This window comes from Pongo abelii, chromosome 10 (genome assembly GCF_028885655.2).
Source record: "Pongo abelii isolate AG06213 chromosome 10, NHGRI_mPonAbe1-v2.0_pri, whole genome shotgun sequence".
NCBI lineage: Eukaryota > Metazoa > Chordata > Mammalia > Primates > Hominidae > Pongo > Pongo abelii.
In genome coordinates, this window is record NC_071995.2 from 125,895,233 (window position 1) to 125,916,377 (window position 21,145).

The following is a 21,145-nucleotide window of genomic DNA, read 5'->3' on the forward strand; positions in this document are numbered from 1 at the left end:
GACCCAGCAATCCAATTATTGGGTAGTAAGTAATATAAATTGTTCTACCATAAAGAAACATGTACACATAGGTTCACTGAAGTACTATTCACAATAGCAAAGATATGGAATCAACCTCAATGCCCATCAAAAATAGACTAGATAAAGAAAATATGGTACATTTATACCACGGAATATTATGCAGCATTGAAATGAATGAGATCATGTCCTTTGCAGGAACATGGATGGAGCTGCAGGCCATTATCCTTAGCGAAAGAATGCAGAAATAGAAAACCAAATACTGCATGTTCTCGCTTATATGTGGGAGCTAAATAATGAGAACCAATAGACACAAAAAGGGGAACAGCCAACACTGGGACCTACTTAAAGGAGGAAGATGGAAGGACAGAGAGGATCAAGAAAAATAACTGTCGGGTACCATGCTTATTACCTGAGAGATGAGATGGTCTGTACCCCAAACCGCTATGACACGAGTTAGCCTGTATTAACAAACCTGCACATGTAATCCTTGAACCTAAAATCAAAGTTTAAAACAAATAAACAAAAAGAAAACAAACGCCTTTCTATGACAAGCTGCAAATTTCTGATCTCTTCTTTTACTCGTACTGAATCTTTTCAGCTTCTACTGGGCAGTGAGCCTGCAAATATAACAAGAGAAAATGAGTGGGAATGAGTCAGCCAGGAAAAAGGAGGTAAGCAGGGTCTGCTAGAGACATCACTAAATGAATACTAATGCATGGTATGAGGGTCTTAACTTGTGGATCCAGGGGTTTTGTTCCACAGGCAGATTAGCATGAGATGCCATTGAATCTGGTGTTTTTGTAAGTTTAGTAGTTTAGAGATAGAATTACACTGTTTTACTACATTGATTATTTCATAGTTAACTTCTTAGTAAGGGGGAATGCCAGCCTATGGAGTGTTGATGACAGACACACTCATTATAAAGCCTCACTGCTGACAATTTAAAAAAGAAGGTGAAGAAAGAAAAGAATACGATCAATTATTGTTAAGAGCTCCAGTTGGTGTGAAGGCAGTGAGTGTGGTACTAGTGAGGGGAGCCAGGCAGACCACCACAGGACAGAAGACAGACCTCAGGTCAGGGGCTGAAGACATGTGTGCTTTCAGAAGTCAGATGGGTAGAAGAACTGGAAAGGATTAAGGCAATAGGGAATGGTGGGAGTTTTCTTCAACTGCAGAATTTTACCCTGTCTAAAAATCATATAAACCCATATATTTTCTTTAAACCATGCACAGCCCAATAAATATTTTCAGAGAAAATTTAGCAGCCAGTATTGATTTTTATTGTTGCTGTGATTGTCATTGTTGTTGCTTCTTCATCTTAGAGACATCAAGGGCATAGCCAAAATAATAGAGAAGCACTGACCTTCTAATCCTCAATGGAGTTAAATTCCCCCAAATCCCCAGGGACTGGAACTCAGATGAAGCTTCAGGAGTTCATAACCTCCTCAGACATAAATAATACAGATGTCATCACTAATGTGAGGGAGAGCTCAGCTCAGCGGAACCCAACATATGAGATAATAGGAGACTACATCACAGAACACTAGGGCACCGTGTCCACCCACAACAATGGGTCAGCGACGGACAACACAGTGCAGACTGAGTGGTCAGGGCACGCTTCATGAAAGAGGTGGGACGTGAGACAGAAAGGATGTTGGAGCTGAGAGGAGGCTGCTCCTTGGGGCTCTAGATCTATGTTTTCAATGTCCTAAAGACATTTCAAAAGTCACAGACCTCAGGGGAGCTTGATTTCTCTCACAAAGCTCTTCTCAATTTAGGGAATCTGGTTGTGGTTATCAATAACCGCCTTCCCAGGATCAGGGACTAAAAGCATTCTGGTCATTTGACATTTTTTCTCCCTTTCTTGTTCCACAGGCAGTGGATCTTTAAAACTGGTTAATCCAGGTTATTATCAAAAAGCCAAAAAATAGGAAGCAGCAGGCAGCAAGGATATAGAGTAAAGAGAACACTTGTGTGCTGTGGGTGAAAATGCAAATTAACAAAGTTATTAAGGATAATGGCATGGTGGTTCTCCGAAAAACTAGAAATAGCATTATCATATTGTCCAGCAATCCTGCTTCTGGGTATTTACCCAAAAGATTTGAAATTAGTTTATCGATGAGATCTCTGTACTTCCACAATCTTTGTAGCACTAGTCACAACAGCCGAGATGAAGAACGAAACTGAGTGTCAATCAACAGATGGAGGGATTTTTAAAAATGTGAAAAATCTAAAAATTTAAATGTGTGTTTGTGCCTTGTGTGTGTGTATACACAATGGAATACTATGCAGCCTTAAAACAGAAGGGATTTCTGCCATTTGCCACAACAGGTATGAAACTAGAGGACATTATGATAAATGAAATGATCCAGGCACAGAAAGATAAATATTGCAGTTCTCACTTATATGTGGAATCCAAAACAATCAAATTATAGAAGCAGAGAGTAAAACGGTGGTTTCAGAGGCTGGAGGGGAGATAGTAATGGGGAGATGATGGTTAAAGGGTATAAAATCTCAGTTAGACAAGAGGAATGTTTTTATGTTTTTGAGACCTATTGCACAACATGGTGAACATAGTCAATAATAGGGTACTGTACACTGAAACATCACTAAAAGAGTAAATGTTAAATGCTTTCACCACAAAAACTATTTAAGTATTTGAGATGATAGATATACTAATTAGCTTGATTTAATTATTCCATGCTGTATTCATGGATCATAATATCACTTTTTACCCGGTAAACGTATCCAAGTATGAATTGTCAATGTACAGCAAAATAAAAAAAAAAAAGCAAATTTAGAAAAGAACTTGTTAATTCAGCTTCCACCATATCCCTCTCAGCATTCCTTCCTCACTTGAAGCCCTGAGCTTTTCTCCTGGCCATTGTGCCCGGTCCTCACCAACGTCTCTAAGAGATAGAATTACACTGTTTTACTACATTGAGTATTTCATAGTTAACTTCTTATTTAGGGGGAATGCCAACCTATGACTTCCACTTCCTTGTGTCAATCCATTCCATTGTTTAAAAAATTCAGTAGGTTTTTGGGGAACAGTTGGTGTTTGATTACATGAATAAGTTCTTGGGTAGTGATTTCTGAGATTTTTGGTGCACCCATCACCCAAGCAGTGTACACTGTACCCAATGTGTAGTCTTTTATCCTTCATCCCCCTACCACCCTTCCCCCTGAGTCCTCAGAGTCCATTGTATAATTCTTATGCCTTTGTGTCCTCATAGCTTGGCTCCCACTTATAAGTGAGAACATATGATGTTTGGTTTTCCATTCCTGAGTTGCTTCACTTAGAATAATGATATCCAACTCCACCCAGGTTGCTGCAAATGCCATTATTTTGTTCCTGTTTATGGCTGAGTAGTATTGCATAGTACAAGTACACATTTTCTGCATTCACTCTTTGATTGATAGGGGGATACTGAGACTAATTTTCTGAAAGTTCTGATCATTTTGCTGTTTCCTTCTCAAGTGCCAGGCGAGGTGTCCAGCGAGGTGTCACAGCCCCGGCAGTAGAGAGTGGTTCGCTCATGGGTAGCAAGAAGAATTTACCAACAACAGCATAGGCTTGAAATGGAATGTCTTATTAGATGGGAAGAACGCTGCAGCCGAGTGCAGAGGGGCATCTCAGCAAGAGAGGACTGAGTGCACCGCGGTGGATTATCCTTCGCGGTATTGATGGACCTTTAAGTCTGATTGAGATAGGAGGGTTATGCTAGGTTTCTATGGGTTCTCCAGATGCATCTAGAAAGTGACAGGACTGTTTTTGTCAGGAGCTTAAGGGTAATTTGGACTGGGACTGTATTAGTTACGTAGGTCATGGTAAATGATTACATTTGTAGATGTTTTGGCGCCTTGATGTCAGCAAAGGTTGCATAATGGGTTTCAATATGCATGCATTCTGGAGATGTATAGAAATTCCAGTTATTATAAATTCTTGGGAAAGAACTCTTGGTCTGCTTGATGGCCACCAGCTGATCTTTGCTCTCTTCATCAAGAACCGTGAAATGCTCCTGATTGCTCACAAACAAGAGCCCTGACTCATCAGCATGACTGTCCAATCCACCAAAGCAACTTCCTTCCACCTCCCCAGTCTCTCTTCTTAGAGGTGGACTCACTTTGCCTGAGCTTGTCCTTGTGAAATGGCCTGAGGTTCCCTGGACACCCTGTGCAGTGGCATGGTCCTTCTGCATGCCCTTCTTTCCATAGGTTACTCTCGAGCCAGACAGCGAGCCAGACAGTGGGTTTAAACCTGAGCTGCACCTCATGCTGGCTGGGTTTCCTTTGGTGAGTTTACTTAACCGGTTTCAGCCTCAAGTTCTTCATCTGATAAATGGGGATAATATTAATACTGATATCACAGGGTTGCTATGGAGCTAATAAGACAATGCAAAATTCCAAGCACATAAGGTGTAAGCACACATATCAGTGAGTGGTATTTTGTTTCTATTATTTATTTTTATTTTCATTTATTTATTTTTTAAGACAGTCTCCCTCGGTCTCCCAGGCTGGAGTGCAATGGCACGATATTGGCTCACTGCAACCTCCACCTCCTGGGTTCAAGCAATTCTTTGCCTCAGCCTCCTGAGTAGCTGGGATTACAGGCACCTGCCACCACGCCTGGCTAATTTTTGCATTTTTAGTAGAGACGGGGGTTTCACCATCTTGGCCAGGCTGGTCTTGAACTCCTGACCTCATGATCCACCAGCCTCGGCCTCCCAAAGTGCTGGGATTACAGGCGTGAGCCACTGCACCCGGCCTGTTTCTGTTATTTTTTGAATTTCTAGTAATTAAAAAACTCATTCCAATATTACTCTTTTCAAAATCCCTTCTTTCCCTGTCCAAGTCTTAATATTCTTCTCCCCCTACTCCTCTTTCACTTTCTTGTGCTCTAATCAAAGGTTTATTTTTTTAAGACCAAAATTAACACACTCATGTAAGATTCCTGTTTATATTACAGTGCTGAACACATCTGCCTTCCCAGTAGACACTGACGGAGCTTCTGAAGAACAAGTTTTCTCCTTCTTGTGTCCCAGGCTTGCTGAAGGGCGTGACATTTAAATGTTTGCATTTACTTGAATCGCACATTATTGAATCTGATAAAACTGAAAGATTTTCAGGAGAAGATAATGTCTAGCTCTTGACAGACAAATTTGTACATCAACTTGCAACTATCCACACCTGGGAGCTTGTTAAGAGCACCAAGTCTTGGGTTCCATCCCAAAACTACTGGATCAAAATCTACATATTTAACAAGATCTCCAGGTAATTCAAGTGCATAGTAAAGCTTGAGAAGCACTGATTATGCTCAGTGTTCTGCTTCTCCAGACTAGGGAAGAAATACGTTCTAGTTCCCCTGGTAGAGCCACTGCCTGTCTCAATGTCACAAGGGTAGGAGACAGAAAGAAGGGATGGGCAGTGTGGGGAAAAGATTAAGAGCAACTTGGAGACCTGGTTTTGGGTCTCAGATAGGTGTGGAATTGAGCTTAATTTCTGTTACTTATTAGTTTTGAATATTGGGCCTGTGAGCTTAACATTCCTGTTCTGTATAGTGGGGATAGTCATAGCATCTAACTCAATGTGGTGCCATGAGGGTTCAATAATATGACACATACATCAGAATCTTGAAGAATGCTGTGTGAATAATATGCCTTCCAGGGCCTGACTCTAGAACTTCCAATCAGAATCTTTGGGGTGGTCCAGAAGCGCACGTTTTTAATGAGTTCTCCTCCATGTAAAGTTCACATCAGTGCTGAAGAGGTTCTGCAGCCGTAAAGGTGGATGTTTCCATGAGTGTTCGGGACATCAATTCATCCTCATTAGACATTAGATCCATGCTGGGAATCTTCAGGTCAGCAATTTGAACCAGCCCCAGATCCACCAAAGCTGCAGTCAGAAGAACAAGACACAGAGAAGGAGTGACAAGAACCAGAAAGCTTCCGAGAGTGCAAGCGTTTTTTTCTTTATCCGATTCGATGCTCTGGAGAAAATTAAACAGTTAAATCAGTCACAGGTGGACTCATTCTTCACTAATTGCATCCTGACTCAAAGTCCTTTCCCCTGAAATGTCTTTCCATTTGCTACCTGCCTTCAAGTTTTTGTCTTTATTGTTGATTTTCAGAATTCAAATATTATTTGTTTAGCTTAAAAAAAAAACAAAACAAAAACCCTGTGTTCTTCTCTGAGGTTTCTGGATTAATGGTTTGATTCTTTTTGGAAAATTCTCAGCTATTCCTTCTTTGAATAATTTTTCCCCTTCATCTTTTCTGCCATCTCCTTTTGGATTTCCAACTATATGCGTATCAGATTGAAATCACCCCACTGGATATGAAAAGTATGTTCTGTGGTTGTTTTGGTAAATTTTACTTCGACTAGACAAACTACTTTCAATTCCTCTTAATCATTTTAAACATTTAGTAATTTATATTTTATTTAGACAAACCATATTCAAACTACTGAAAATCAAAGATAAAGATAAAAACTTGAAGTCAGGTGATGATGATGCAAATTTAGTATCTCACCTGGATGTGGCTACTAATATCAAAAGAACCACCTTTAGCCTCTTCACTCTTGTTACTTGATCAGCAGGATTTCTAGCTCTCTCTAGTAATAATTTATATTGTAGCTGAGCTATAGTATACATATTAAATATACATATGTGTAATATGTATACTATTACATATGTGTATGTAACATGTATACTATTGCACATGTACATATTACATATACATGTGCAATAGTATACATATTACATATATTGTAATACAATATAATTGTAATACTATTGCATACATATTACATACATTATATATCTTTCTATCTATATGTTTACCTATATCTATCTCTCTATTAAGAAAAACAGTTTTAGGTTCCTGTGATTTATCTGCATTATTTCACTTAAATTCCGCAATACAAATTTCCAGTTTTACTGATGAAACGAAAATATAGACCAATTCTGACTTGCCTAAAGTCATTACACTATTAGATAACAAAAATAAAATCAGAACCCATACAAAATAACCCCAAAGTCCACATAATTTTGAATTTTCAGGATTGCATTTTCTACCAAATAAAGTACACTCATTCTTCAGAATCATAGATTGTGAATCTAACAATCTTGCTGAGAATGGATACTCTGACTTCCAGAGACTTGATGACATTGTTTCCTCTCTTCTCCCATAATTTTACCTGTGATAAGTGGATGTTGGCAGCTTCTCCAAATAAGGCATGAATCAAGAATGTACCCTCGACGTGAAATAGCAAACCAAAGATTGATTATATCTACTTAAGTCTATGATAAAAATGGACACCAGCTTGCCAAATTATTTCAGCTGCCAAGAACACCAACCACCAAAGTATCAGGACAGATGGATTTCACCAAAGCGTTGATATAATCTGAGGACAAGAAACTCAGGGAAAATGTGCTGATCCATCATTTAAGGGGCAAAGGTATCCTCCTGTACTGGTGTTTGTTGGTAAATGTTGAAACCAGTTATGTGTTAATAATCATGTTTTAGTTTTTCTTTTTAGTTTCATTTTCTATGTACCACATTGAATAATACCCAGATGAAGTTAGATTATAATTTCTTTTCAGCTCAATAAAGGTAAGCAAATGTATAGCCAGGGCTATTTTAACTGGAAAAAAAAAACACCTACTACTAACAGTGTCTTACAAGAAAGGTGTTTAATTTTTTATGTTATAAAAAATGTGGAGGCACATGTTTTATGTATGTCATCAGTCAAATGGTGACAGAACCCTGGATAAACATCTGGGTTCTCTAGGATCCCACCTAATGTTTGCAAGAAGATTGTAACTATATTCTCCTATAGCAGCATCTAAAGAAGAGAAGATGGAGCTAATTCTCATATCTGTATTTTCTTAAATGAATACTCTTAACCCAAAACACTGCTAGATAAATTCATTTTGCTCCTCATTGGCTGGATTGGGTCATATGGTTTGGAATAAACCTAACCATGATCTAATGCTGGAGAGGTGGCACTTAGACAGAGTGATGATGCCTAAACTTCAGAAGTAGAGTTATCTGGCTCCTCTAAGACCTAGACTAACTGTAGGTCATTGACAAGCCAAACATCTGATTAAGAATCACATTGGAAGACTTCTCATCATTTTTGTCTTTGTAAACAAAGGACCCCTATCTATCTTTACATTCCTTTACTTCTTTGAACTTAAAAGCCTATAAAAACAAACAAACAAAAAATAAGCAAAAGTATGGTATTAGTTTGTTTCCACACTTCTAATAAAGACATACCTGAGACTCGGTAATTTATGCAGGAAAGAGGTTTAATGGACTCACAGTTCTACATGGCTGGGGAGGCCTCACAATCATGGTGGAAGGCAAGGAGGAGCAAGTCACGTCTTATATGGATGGCAGCAGGCAAAGAGAGAGCTTGTGCAGGGAAACTCCCCCTTATAAAACTGTTAGATCTCATGAGACTTATTCCCTATGACAAGAACAGTACGGGAAAACCCTGCCCCCATGATTCAATTACCTCCCACCAGGTCTCCCCAACAACACATAAGAATTGTGGGAGCTACAATTTAAGATGAGATTTGGGTGGGGACACAGTCAAACCATATCATTCCTTCCCTGGCCCTCCAAATTTCATGTCTTCACATTTCAAAACCAATTATGCCTTCCCAACAGTCCCCCAAAGTCTTATCTCATTTCAGCATTAACTCAAAAGTCCACAGCCCAATGTCTCATCTGAGACAAGGTAAGTACCTTCTGCATATAATCCTATAAAATTGAAAGCAAGTTAGTTACTTACTAGATACAATGGGGGTACAGGCAATGGGTAAATACAGCCATTCTGAATGGGAAAAATTGGCCAAAACAAAGGGACTACAGGCCCCATACAAGTCTGAAATCCAGTGGGGAAGGCAAATCTTAAAGCTCCAAAATATTCTCCTTTGACTTCATGTCTCACAACCAGGTCACGCTGATACAAAATCTGGGTTCCCATGGACTTGGGCAGCTCCACCCCTGTGGCTTTGCAGGGTAGCCTCCCTCCCAGCTGCTTTCACAGGCTGGTGTTGAGTGTCTGTGGATTTTCAAGGTACACAGTGCAAGCTGTTGGTGGATCTAACATTCTGGGGTCTAAAGGATGGTGGCCCTCTTATCACAGCCCACTAGGCAGTGCTCCAGTAGGGACTCTGTGTGGGAGCTCCGACCCCATGTTTTCCTTCTTCACTGCCCTAGCAGAGATTCTCCAAAAGGGCCCCACCCCTGCAGCAAACTTCTGCCTGGGCATCCAGGCATTTCCATACATCCTCTGACATCTAGGCGGAGGTTCCCAAACCCCAATTCTTGACTCCTGTGCACTTGCAGGCTTACCACCATATGGAAGCTACCAAGGCTTGGGTCTTTCATCATCTGAAGCCATGGTCTTAGCTCTATATTGGCCCCTTTCAGCCATGGCTAGAGGGTCTGGGATGCAGGGCACCAAGTCCTTAGGCTGCACACAGCACGGGGACCCTGGGCCCGGCCCATGAAACCATTTTTAGCTCATAGGCCTCCAGGCCTGTGATGGGAGGGGCTGCCTTGAAGGCCTCTGACATGCCCTGAAAACATTGTCACCATTGTCTTGGGGATTAACATTTGGCTCCTCGTTACTTATGCAAATTTCTGGAGCCACCTTGAATTTATTCTCAGAAAATAGGTTTTTCTTTTCTATCAGATCATCAGGCTGCAAATTTTTTCAAACTTTTATTCTCTGCTTCCCTTATCAAACCAAATCCCTTTAACACACCCAAGTCATATCTTGAATGCTTTGCTGCTTTGAAATTTCTTCTGCCAGATACCCTAAATAATCTGTCTCAAATTCAAAGTTCCACAAATCTCTAGGGCAGGGACAAAATGCTGCCAGTCTCTTTGCTAAAACATAACAAGAGTCACTTTTACTCTAGTTCCCAACAAGATCCTCATTTCCATCTGAGACCATCTCAGACTGGACTTTATTGTCCATCTCATTATCAGCATTTTGGGAAAAGCCATTCAACAAGTCTCTAGGAAGTCCAAACTTTCCCATATTTTCCTGTATTCTTCTGAGCCCTCCAAACTGTTTTAAGTCCTGTCTGTTACCCATTTCCAAAGTCACTTCCACATTTTCAGGTATCTTTACAGCAGCACCCCACTCTACCAGTACCAATTTACTGTATTAGTCCATATTCACATTGCTAATAAAGACATACCCATGACTGGGTAATTTATACAGGAAAGAGGAGTAATGGACTCACAGTTCCACACGGCTGCATGGCTGGAGAGGCCTCACAATCATGGTGGAAGGCAAGGAGGAACAAGTCGTATCCTCCATGGATGGCAGCAGGCAAAAAGAGAACTTGTGCAGGGAAACTCCCCCTTATAAAACCATCAGATCTCATGAGATTTCTTCACTATCACAAGAACAGCATGGGAAAGACCCACCCCATGATTCAATTACCTCCCACTGGATCCCTCCCACAACACATGGGAATTGTGGAAGCTACAATTCAAGATGAGATTTGGGTGGGGACACAGCCAAACCATATCAAGTATCCAGCCTAGTGTTCCTCCCTCCTTTACCCTACCACAATCTTGAGCATGTAAACAAGTTATATTTATTTGGGCTACAGAGAAACATTTCTGATTGGAACAATGGAGTGGTACAGAAAAAACAAGCTGTGTGCTTCACACATTTGCCAGTTAGGTTTACTTATGATATCCAAAAATGTGTTAAATTTTAACATTAGTGTTTTTCAATGTAGTTGCCTCATTAACAGCACAGCCATTACCTGGGTCCACACTAGAAACATGAATTGTTGGGCTCTACCCCAGATCTATAGAATCAAAAGTGCCATGGAACTCACCAATTAGCGTTTCACCAAGCTCTCCAGGTGATTCTGATATATGCTGAAGTTTAAGAGCCAATGCTTTAGAGTATGAGTTTGCACATTTTCTTTAAAAAACCAGGTAGATTGTGGAAAGAAGTTTGGTGAAACTACCATTTGACCTAGCAATCCCATTACTGGATGTATACCCAGAGGAATATAAATCATTCTGTTAAAAAGATACATGCACATATATGTTCATTACAGCACTATTCACAATAGCAAAGACGTGGAATCAACTTAAATGCCCATCAGTGATTGGATAAAGAAAATGTGGTACATATACACCATGGAATACTATGCAGCCATAACAAAAAATGAAATTTTTTTGCAGGAACATGGATGGAGCTGGAGGCTATTATCCTTAGCAAACTAACACAGGAACAGAAAACCAAATATCATATGTTTTCATTTATAAGTGGGAGCCAAGTGATAAGAACTTATGAACACAAAGAAGGAAACAACATACACCAGGGTCGACTTGAGGGTGGAGGTTGGGAGGAGGGAGAGGGGGCAGAAAAGATAACTATTGGGTACTGTGCTTAATACCTGGGTGATGAAATAATCTGTACTACACCCCCCGACACAAGTTTACCTGTGTAAAAAACCTGCACATGTATCCCTGAACCTAAAATAAAAGTTTAAAAAAAAAAAGGAAGGACAAGTAAATATTTCTGGCTTCAGCAGCAATGTGTCTCTGTTGCAACAACTTAATTCTGCCTTTGCAGTGCAGAGTAGACATAGGCAGTGCATAAAGAACGCGGCTGTGTCTCAATAAAACATTTGCAAAGAGCAGATATTTATAAGAGCAGGTAGCCAGTCTTGATTGGGCCCACAGGCTCCTGTTTTCTGACCTCTGATTTAGAGGGAAGCTTCTATCAGAGAGTTTGCATCATCATAGAATGGTTACTTGATTGTCTTTCCAATAGACTATGGGTTCCTTGAGGGAAAGGATTATATTTACTTTTGTGTACTTGTTTCTACAACATCAGTGATAAGCATGGTTCAGAGCTGACACATAATAAACTCTTATTTCACAAGATGCTGAGGAGAGAAGATAAACTTAGAATATTATAAAAGCAAAATGAGGTACCAGAAGTAGTCTGTAGCTTCTTTAAAATTTTGCCTGAAGTAAGACTTCAATTGAAAAGAGGATTGCAATGTTTTCTTCATCGTCCTTAACATTTCTACTCTTCAACCTGCAATAGCAAGAATTGAGTGAAATATGAAAAGATAATGTGTGAAACCAATTTGAATATTCTGCTTCAGATTTTTCAAGGGAGATCATGGTGTTGCTCCCTGTTTACAATTCTCTCTCTGAAGGTTTTGCAGACCATGAAATTGGAGTTCTGTTCCTTTCACAATGGAGATATTCAAAGGAAAGACACAACGTTTGGTCTCTAGCCATAGTGTAAAATTAGGATTAAAAAACCTTTGAGTTCATTTGGTTGAAAAATTGAGGAAGACACGGTCTGTAGTCTTCAAATCAATAGTTATTTGGGAAATAAAAGCACAATATTGTTGCCAAGAAACCATCTCTTCACCATGGACCACATTTAACTGAGATGCCAGAAAGGGCCATAACTGGGAGAGAGAATCTTATGAGGCTACATTAATTTAATATGATTGACACCCAAGTCATAACTTGACCTTTACTTCATTACCGGATAGGAACGTTTTCCACTCTGTACCACACTTAGTATATTTAAAGAGGAAGGATAGCTCTCACCATCTCCTAGTCATTGTATAAGAAAAAGTTTTGTGAAATATTTCATGTTACACTTCCCTCCAGGTCTGTTTTCGACATAGTGAGGAGCCTGGAGTTTTCCAGAGGTTTTCCAAGCTGTTGAGGAATGACACCAAGCAGCAAACCCACAGAGGGAAGAGGGAGAGTCAATTATTTGAGTTCCCAGGAAGGTATGAGAACACGACATGGGGATATGAAACCAAACATAGCTATACAATTGGAAGCAAAACTCAATTTAACAAATGAAGAAAGTGATATAGTTTGGCTTTGCATCCCCACCCAAATCTCATGGGAGGTGATTGGATCATGGGGGCAGTTTCCCCCATGCTGTTCTCACAATAGTGAGTTCTCACGAGAGCCCGCTCTTTGATAAATGTCTGGCATTTCTCCTGCTTTCTCTCTCTCTCTCTCTTTCTCTCTCTCTCTTCTCTCCTGATGCATGTAAGATATGCCTTGCTTCCCCTTCACCTTCCATCATGATTGTAAGTTTCCTGAAGCCTCCCCAGCCATGCGGAACTGTGAGTCAGTTAAACCTCCTGTCTTTATAAATTGCCCAGTCTCAGGTAGTTCTTTACAGCAGTGTGAAAAATGACTAATACAGAAGGTAAGATTAATATAATTACTATCAGGGTGAACTAACTAAGTAGAAACCTGAAGAGGTCCTTTGCTTTAATAACTTTTAGTAACTGACTGTTCTAGGAAGTAATCAATTCTTGACAGCAATACAAACTTACAACTAAATAAAGTGCATTAAAAACAAAAGTAACAATTTTTATTACTTATTTTTAAATAAAATTTCAAGATTTTTTACTAACTTTTCTTAATGTCTGTGATATCGAGGTTGTTTCTGTTTGGTCTGCATCTATTGTGTATGAAGGGTGGTGATCTTATACAATGCTAGGCTGCTGCACATCTCTCCCCAACTCTATGCTCAACACTGTCATGGCAGTTGTCTGAAATTGGCCAGCGTGAAAGTATTTACACCAAAGAAAATGGCAAACTGTAAACCAGAGGTTTTTCTCACTGGAGAGCCAATTATTAAACACTCGTCAGCATACCCCAGCTGAAGTGTCATTCAGACCTACAGTACAGGCAAACAATTTCGATTTTGAGGCTCTCATTTAAAAGCAGACATGAATATAAGGTTTCCCTTTGATTAGAAATGTATTTTCTGCCTTTTAAGCAAAATGTCCACTTGAGAGGCAAGCTAAAACAGAATTTCTGGCAGTGCATACTGAGAAAATTCCCTTAGTGGATTTGCCCTTGAAGCCTCAGGTGGATTTTTAGAATGCAAAATCCTTTTATTTTACATTTTTTGTCTTTTTGAATCAACACTTCACTGCTCTCTTTTTTCCACCCTCTGTATCCTTCATCCTGCCTCCCATTTGTAATAGATGCATCAGTCAGGAGGCATGAAGCTGGTCTGTCTGGGGAAATAAATGCATGGGCAGGCTTTCAAGTAGCTATACAATTTCTCTCTATTCTGTCACCTCTACAATTCTATTCATCATGTTAAGAATGTACACATCAAGCAAAACCATGTTCCCAAATCACACAAATGGTTGTGGAATCAAGCAGTATCACATTGCTCCTACGGGCAGTTTATGGTTGAAACATCTCCCCAATGAGGGTTAAAGAAAGACATTCACTTTGATAGATTTTGAAAAGTGTATTAAGCCTTGGAAACTTGTGAAGGAAGATCCAATCAACTCTGCCAGCAACCAGAGGAAGCCACTGCCACCTCTCAGTTGGAGAAACAGAGGGAAGATGCAGTGCTATTAGAGCCAGGAGCAGGGCCGGACTTCAGAAGTTGGAATGGAAGTGAGCCTCTTTCAGGGAGCTGGAGCCAGGTAGGAGATGCTGGGAGCATTTTGACAAAGAGGTCCCATAAGGCAGAGAGGGCGGAAGATGAAGGTCCTGGCTTTTCCCTGTCTACTCCCTGATAATCTCTGGATTACCTGGGAAATTCAATCTGGAATTGGGCACCACCCCATACAATGCAGAGTAATGCCAGAAAAAAAGAGGCAAAGGATATGAAGGTCACCCAACTGAGATAGCATCCACTAAACATGTTGGCAGGTCCCAAAGGTGATGACCTAGGGGAAGTTCCTCTGAGCTGCTTTTCCACACCAAAGGCAGCAAGTCACTTGTGTTATCCTGCAAACTCCTTCCTAACTGCCTCCTAGGAGAGTGGAACCTGGTGTAAATGTCTTAGAAGCACCTCCAAAGAAGGTGCCTGCTGTGTCCAGTTGCAACTTGTTCCTTCCCGGAAGATGCCTTTATCACCCATGAAACATTGTTCTACATTCTTCCTTATTCCAAAGTGCTGACGTTTTGCAAGGTGGTGACAATACCATGCAATTTCTCCATCTCCCTTGTAGTCAGGAGAGGCTGTAAAACATAGCCACTGTAAGTGGAAACCAATGATATGCCTCTCTGGAAACATTCCAGTGCCTCTGGGGATAAAGAGGAACAAATTCAGTTTCCGTGAATTTTTTACCTTCCCTTCCTTTTCCTTCTTTTTTTCTGTCTTCCTTTGTCCCCATCAGAAACAAGACCTTAATGCCTACAGGTACAGCAGCTATTTGTAACCCAGGGTCCATGAGCTCAAATACATGGTGAAGCAAAAAACCGGAAGGAGCTTTGTCTTACCACATGTATAACATAAGTAAGGCAAACCAAATATTTACTTGAACCATTTTGGTTGTATTTCTATTTTTGCAGCCAAATATGATTTTAAATATTAAATCACCTAAAAACAAAACATGATAACTGATGCCATAATGATATAGGGGTAGAAAAATAAAAGATTTGAACTCAAAACATCCAAATTCAAACTCTGGCTCTATCAGTTACAAGCCATGTGATCTTAGACATGTGGCCGAATGTCTCTGTGCCTTGGTTTTCCCATTTATAAAATGATGGTGATGACAATTCCTGCTGGGTCTGGTTCCTTTTCAATACTCTACATCCTCAGAGCCTATGCACATGCTGTTCCCTCTGCCTGGAACGCTGTTCTTTTGCTCCATTGACTCCTACTTATCCAGGAGATCTTAGATCAAATATACTTTTCTTTCAGTGAGTTGTATTTGTTGTCCTCTCACACTCAATCAGATTTCAATCTCTTAGACTTTCTCTACACTGTAGCTTTTCCCTCTTTTAAAAAATACTTTTATTGGCTGGGCACTGTGGCTTACGCCTGTAATTCTAGCAATTTGGGAGGCCGAGACGAGCGGATCACTTGAAGTCAGGAGTTCGAGACCAGCCTGGCCAACACGGTGAAACCCCATCTCTACTAAAAATACAAAAATTAGCTGGGCATGGTGGTGTGTGCTTGTAATGCCAGCTACTTGGGAGGCTGAGGCAGGAGAATCGCTTGAACCAGGGAAGCGGAGTTTGCAGTGAGCCGAGATCATGCTACTGCACTCTAGCCTGGGTGACAGAGCAAGATTCCATCTCAAAAAAAAAAAAAAAATATATATATATATATATATAGTATAAAACAAGTGTATATATATATATATATGTATATATATATATACTTTTATTTTAAGTTCGGGGGTACGTGTGCAGGTTTGTTATGTAGGTAAACTTTTGTTGCATAGGTAAACTTTTGTCATGGGGGTTTGTTCTAAAGATTATTTTATCACCCAGGTATTAAGCATAGTACCCATTAGTTATTTTGCCTGATCCCCTCCCTCCTGCCTCTGATATGCCCCAGTGTGTGCTGTTCCCCTCTATGTGTCCATGTGTTCCGATCATTTAGTTCCCACTTATAAGTGAGAACATGCAGTGTTTGGTTTTCTGTTCCTGTGTTATTTTGCCATGGATAATGGCCTCCAGCTCCATCCATGTCCCTGTAAACAACATGTTCTCATTCATTTTAATGGATGCATAATATTCCATGGTGTATATGTACCACATTTTCTTTAATCAGTCTATCATTGATGAACATTTAGGTTGATACCATGTCTTTGCTATGTAAATAGTGCTGCAATGAACATATGCATGCGTGTGTCTTTATAACAGAATATTTATATTCCTTTCGGTACATACCCAGGAATGGGATTGCTAGGTTGAATGGTATTTCTGTCTTGAGGTCTTTGATGAATCGCCACACTGTCTTCCACAATGGTTGAACTAATTTACACTCCCATCAACAGTGTAAAAGTGTTCTCTTTTCTTCACAACCACACCAGGGTCTGTTATTTTTTGACTCTTCAATAGTAGCCATTCTGACTGGTGTAAGATAGTATCTCATTGTGGTTTTGATGCACATTTCTCTAGTAATCAGTGATGTTGAGTTTCAATGGCATATTTGTTTATACGATTATGCCATGAATTCCTGTCTCCTCCATGATACTGAAAACTCCATGAGGACAAGAGCCCTGTATAAGTAACTTAGCAATACACCCTCAGAATCTCTTAGTTCTTGGCCATGCAGCAGATACTCACTGTCTAACAAATGGATGGATGAGTAAGTTCTGAATTTCAAATACATATGTGTCTATGTAAGTGGGGAAAATAAGAACATTTTTATTGTTGAATTGCTTAGACTAATGTGTTTTTCCAGAAGTTCCTGGCAGAGTATTTATCAAATTCTTCGCATTTATTACTATGCAGTTGTGTAGTATATTATTATCTAGCCATGCAAATAAAAACGAACTCTTTGTGACTCAACACTAATGTGCTTCCAATTGTAATGACTGCTGTTCTCACAGATTCTTGTTTCTGTGGTTAAAGAAATGGAGTGGGATGATGTGGAGATTGTCCGTGACCCAAAGACTGCTGGTCTCCGTAATCATGGCATAGAGAAAAACAGAAGCAGGGATTTATCACAGAGATGTATTTTATGTAGTAAGTTATTTTTCACATATATATTTTTCTCTCTTCTTGTGATAAAAGGGTGGTTATTTTTTACACTTACTCACATGAAGTGTCAATTTGATTGAACTGAAGGAAGCAAGGTTCATCCTTTCTGGGTGTGTCTGTGAGGGTGTTGCCAGAGGAAATTAACATTTGAGTCAGTGGACTGGGAGAGGCAGACCCACCCTCAATCTGGGTAGAGTCCATCCAACTGACTGCCAGTGCGGCTAGAAAAAGCAGGTGGCAGAAGGTGGAAGGAGCTGACTTGCTGAGCCTTCCTGCCTTCATCTTTCTCCCATGCTGGATGCTTCCTGCCCTGAACATCAGACTCCAGATTCTTCAGCTTTTGCACTCTTGGACTTACAACAGTGACTTGCCAGGGGCTCCCAGTCCTTTGGCCACAGGCTGAAGGCTGCACTGTCGGCTTCCTTATTTTTATTCATTTACTTATTTATTATTATTTTGAGATAGAGTTTCACTCTTTTGCCCAGGCTGGAGTCACACTACATAATGACATCTATTTGTGGCATTTATATCTTCTGTTACAAGGTAGCTTATTACTTTAAATTATTATCGTTAAATAAAGACTTTCCACTCCGGTTTTAAACCATGTTACACATGGAGACATAGGAATGGATGATGGGAATTTTATTTATTCTTTTGCTTCTTCAAAATTTAAATACTCTCCCTTAATTATGCTGGAAGCCTTTTAGCTTGGATTCTTAAAGATGGAAGCAGAGACTGGATCCTTGTTCACCAAACCCACTCTCTCTCCTTCCTGGTTATGTTTTATTTCCAGCCTCCTTGTAGCTGTGGTCATGGGACTGGTTCGCAGCCAGTGGCAGGGGCGCAGACATGTGGCCACTGCCTTCCTCACCTGGCCTGGGTGACGCTCCCGTAGGTGATCCTGTAGGTTCTGTCTTCTTCCATCAGCTCCGTGCCCAGCAGCACCACAAGCTTAGAAGCCACATGTTAGAGAAGGAGGAGCCAAAGATGGGAGAGCCTGGCCCCCAAACATCCCCTGGAGGAGAGCCACTCACTGATTCGGTGTATTAGTCAGGGCTCTCTAGAGGGACAGAACTAACGGAATCTATGTATACATGAAAGGGAGTTTATGAGGGAGGATTGACTCACACAGTCACAAGGTGAAGTCCCACAAGAGGCCATCTGCAAGCTGAGGAGCAAGGAAGCCAGCAGTAGCTCATTTGGAGTCCTAACACCTTAAAAATAGGGAAGCCGGCTGGGCACAGCAGCTCATGCCTATAATCCTAGCACTTTGGAAGTCCAAGGCGGGCGGATCACCTGAGGTCAGGAGTTCGAGACCAGCCTGGCCAACATGGAGAAACCCCGTCTCTACTAAAAATACAAAATTTAGCCGGGTGTGGTGGTGGGCGCCTATAATCCCAGCTACTCAGGAGTCTGAGGCAGGAGAATTGCTTGAACCCAGGGTGCGGAGGTTGCAGTGAGGTGAGATCGCACCACTTTACTCTGGCCTGGGCGAAAGAACAAAACTTGGTCTCAAGTAAATAAGTAAATAAATATAGGGAAGCCAACAGTGCAGCCTTCAGTCTGTGGCCGAAGGACCAGGTGCCCATGGCAAGTCACCGTTGTAAGTCCAAGAGTCCAAAAGCTGAAGAACCTGGAGTCTGATGTTCAGGGCAGGAAGCATCCAGCATGGGAGAAAGATGAAGGCAGGAAGGCTCAGCAAGTCAGCTCCTTCCACCTTCTGCCACCTGCATTTTCTAGACACACTGGCAGTCAATTGGATGGTGCCCACCCAGACTGAGGGTGGGTCTGCCTTTCCCAGTCCACTGACTCAAATGTTAATCTCCTCTGACAACACCCTCACAGACACACCCAGAAAGGATGAACTTTGCATCCTTCAATTCAATCAAGTTGACACTTCATATTAACCATCAAACCAGGGCATTTCCTTTGAAAATTTTGAGTGGGAAATGAACTTTTATTCTGTTTAAACGGTTACACACTTTGGGTTTTCTTTGTTACAGTGTTTAACTTTATCTTTACTAACATAAAGACAAAAAATGGAAGTGATGGGATCCAAGCCTGATTTCTAATCACTAAGCAGTGTTTAGTTTAGTTAGTGATTTGAAATTTTGTGGCTAGCATATTAATTGTTTATTACATTTTCATACCACTAATTCTAAGAAGTAAATACCCATTGAAAATGTTGACCACTCTATGTCTAAATTTAGATGCCTTGGTTAATGAAACACATTTCTATAGTCATTACTTACCAATGTTGCCAATAGAGAAAATAGGCAGTCCAGTGGGGCTGACCAGATTTTATCTTATGATGGATAATTTTATTTGTGCTCGACTCAATGTACCTAAAACCAGCCTGAAGGCATAGTATATACTTACACATTAATCCAATAAAAGGGATTGTGCACAAGCAATTTTCCATGAGTTTCCAGAAAATAATCTAATTACTTATGAGTTTTTATCTCTGAAAGTAAGGATGACTTTTCCTCCCTGACTCTTCGGTGTCCTTTCTGAACTCTTTCAGTTGACTTGATTTAAATCTCAAAAAGTCAAGCAATCAATATTATCAGAGAAGGTGAAAATCATTTAAAAAAAATATATATATATATATATAGGATTGGGGAGTTAGAATTATGTTAGGAGAAAATACCCAATTTCTGCTAAATAACTGGAGAGACCTGGTCCCTAGCCCCTAACTTTTTATTGTGAACCAAGGACAATTCCTCCCCTCCCATCTCTCAATATGTCCAGAGACAATCACTCCACAAAAACTTCAGACTCTTTTCCATGACATTGCTGAAGGAATATTCATGTCTTTTAAAATCTGCTTTGCACTGACGGGAAAAAAATAACCTTTCACTTCTTGGGAGAAAAATAAGCTCTTTGGGAAAATTATTTTTGTGCATTCTGCTAACTTAAAAATCACACAATTTATACATTTAGAAAGGAGAGCTTTATATCTGACAAGGGGGATTACAACCTGTAGGTGGGAAGCACAGCCTCTGGCCAAAAACCAAAATCAAGCACTTTGAAGGAGGAGTGGTTGAACAGAAGTTGAAGCTGAATGCATTGGCCAAGGATACATATGCAACAGGTTAAGGAAGAACTGTGGATTTGTGAAGGTAATCCTGATGGATGCATATTGAACAAACGTGCATGGTACCCGTAAGCCATGTTCACTTTGGGTCGGAGACTTAACATTTAAATGTATTACAATTAGACTTTATATGTCAAAAGATGAAGCAAGAACATGAAGACACTCAGTGTGCAGCCTCTGTAAACCAGCCAGAACCAGTCCATGGTCAATGGTCTTCTTATCAGGAGAGAGTTACTGAAATCAGTCTCTTGTTCAGTGAAAGCTGTTGGCTTATGGAAGAGGAGGGCCAGTTAGTCAATGTCTGGTCATAGATGAGCTGAAAATTGTTTTAATGTTGCTTATCTCAAAGCCAGCACTTGTTTAGCTGCTAAAAAAAAAGAAAATTCTTGTGGCAGTTAGAATATTGTTTACTCTTTAAGTAGACTCATCCCTTGCCTGGCATGGCCTTAGGTCTTATTTATAATTTTGTATCTTATTGCTACAAAGAGTCTGTTCTGCCAGTCTTATGACC

At 40.3% G+C, this 21,145-nt stretch overlaps 2 long non-coding RNA genes across 3 annotated transcripts in view; one reads left to right on the forward strand and one right to left on the reverse strand.

Moving 5' to 3' along the window:
• Nucleotides 1–1,556: 1,556 nt before the first annotated feature.
• LOC129049273 (uncharacterized) lies at nucleotides 1,557–6,037 on the forward strand. Its single transcript, XR_008512247.1, has 4 exons — nucleotides 1,557–1,651; nucleotides 3,503–3,702; nucleotides 4,991–5,295; nucleotides 5,771–6,037. It is a non-coding gene; the product is annotated as an uncharacterized LOC129049273 (long non-coding RNA).
• Nucleotides 6,038–11,054: 5,017 nt separating this feature from the next.
• LOC103892161 (uncharacterized) overlaps nucleotides 11,055–21,145 on the reverse strand; it is a 61,078-nt gene continuing 50,987 nt past the window's right edge. The window contains exon 5 of one of the 2 annotated variants that reach the window (XR_008512245.2): nucleotides 11,055–12,117. This is a non-coding gene — a long non-coding RNA (uncharacterized LOC103892161). Of the gene's footprint in view, nucleotides 12,118–20,150; nucleotides 21,002–21,145 lie in introns of those variants that run through there. The other variant, XR_010135850.1, reaches the window with a different exon arrangement.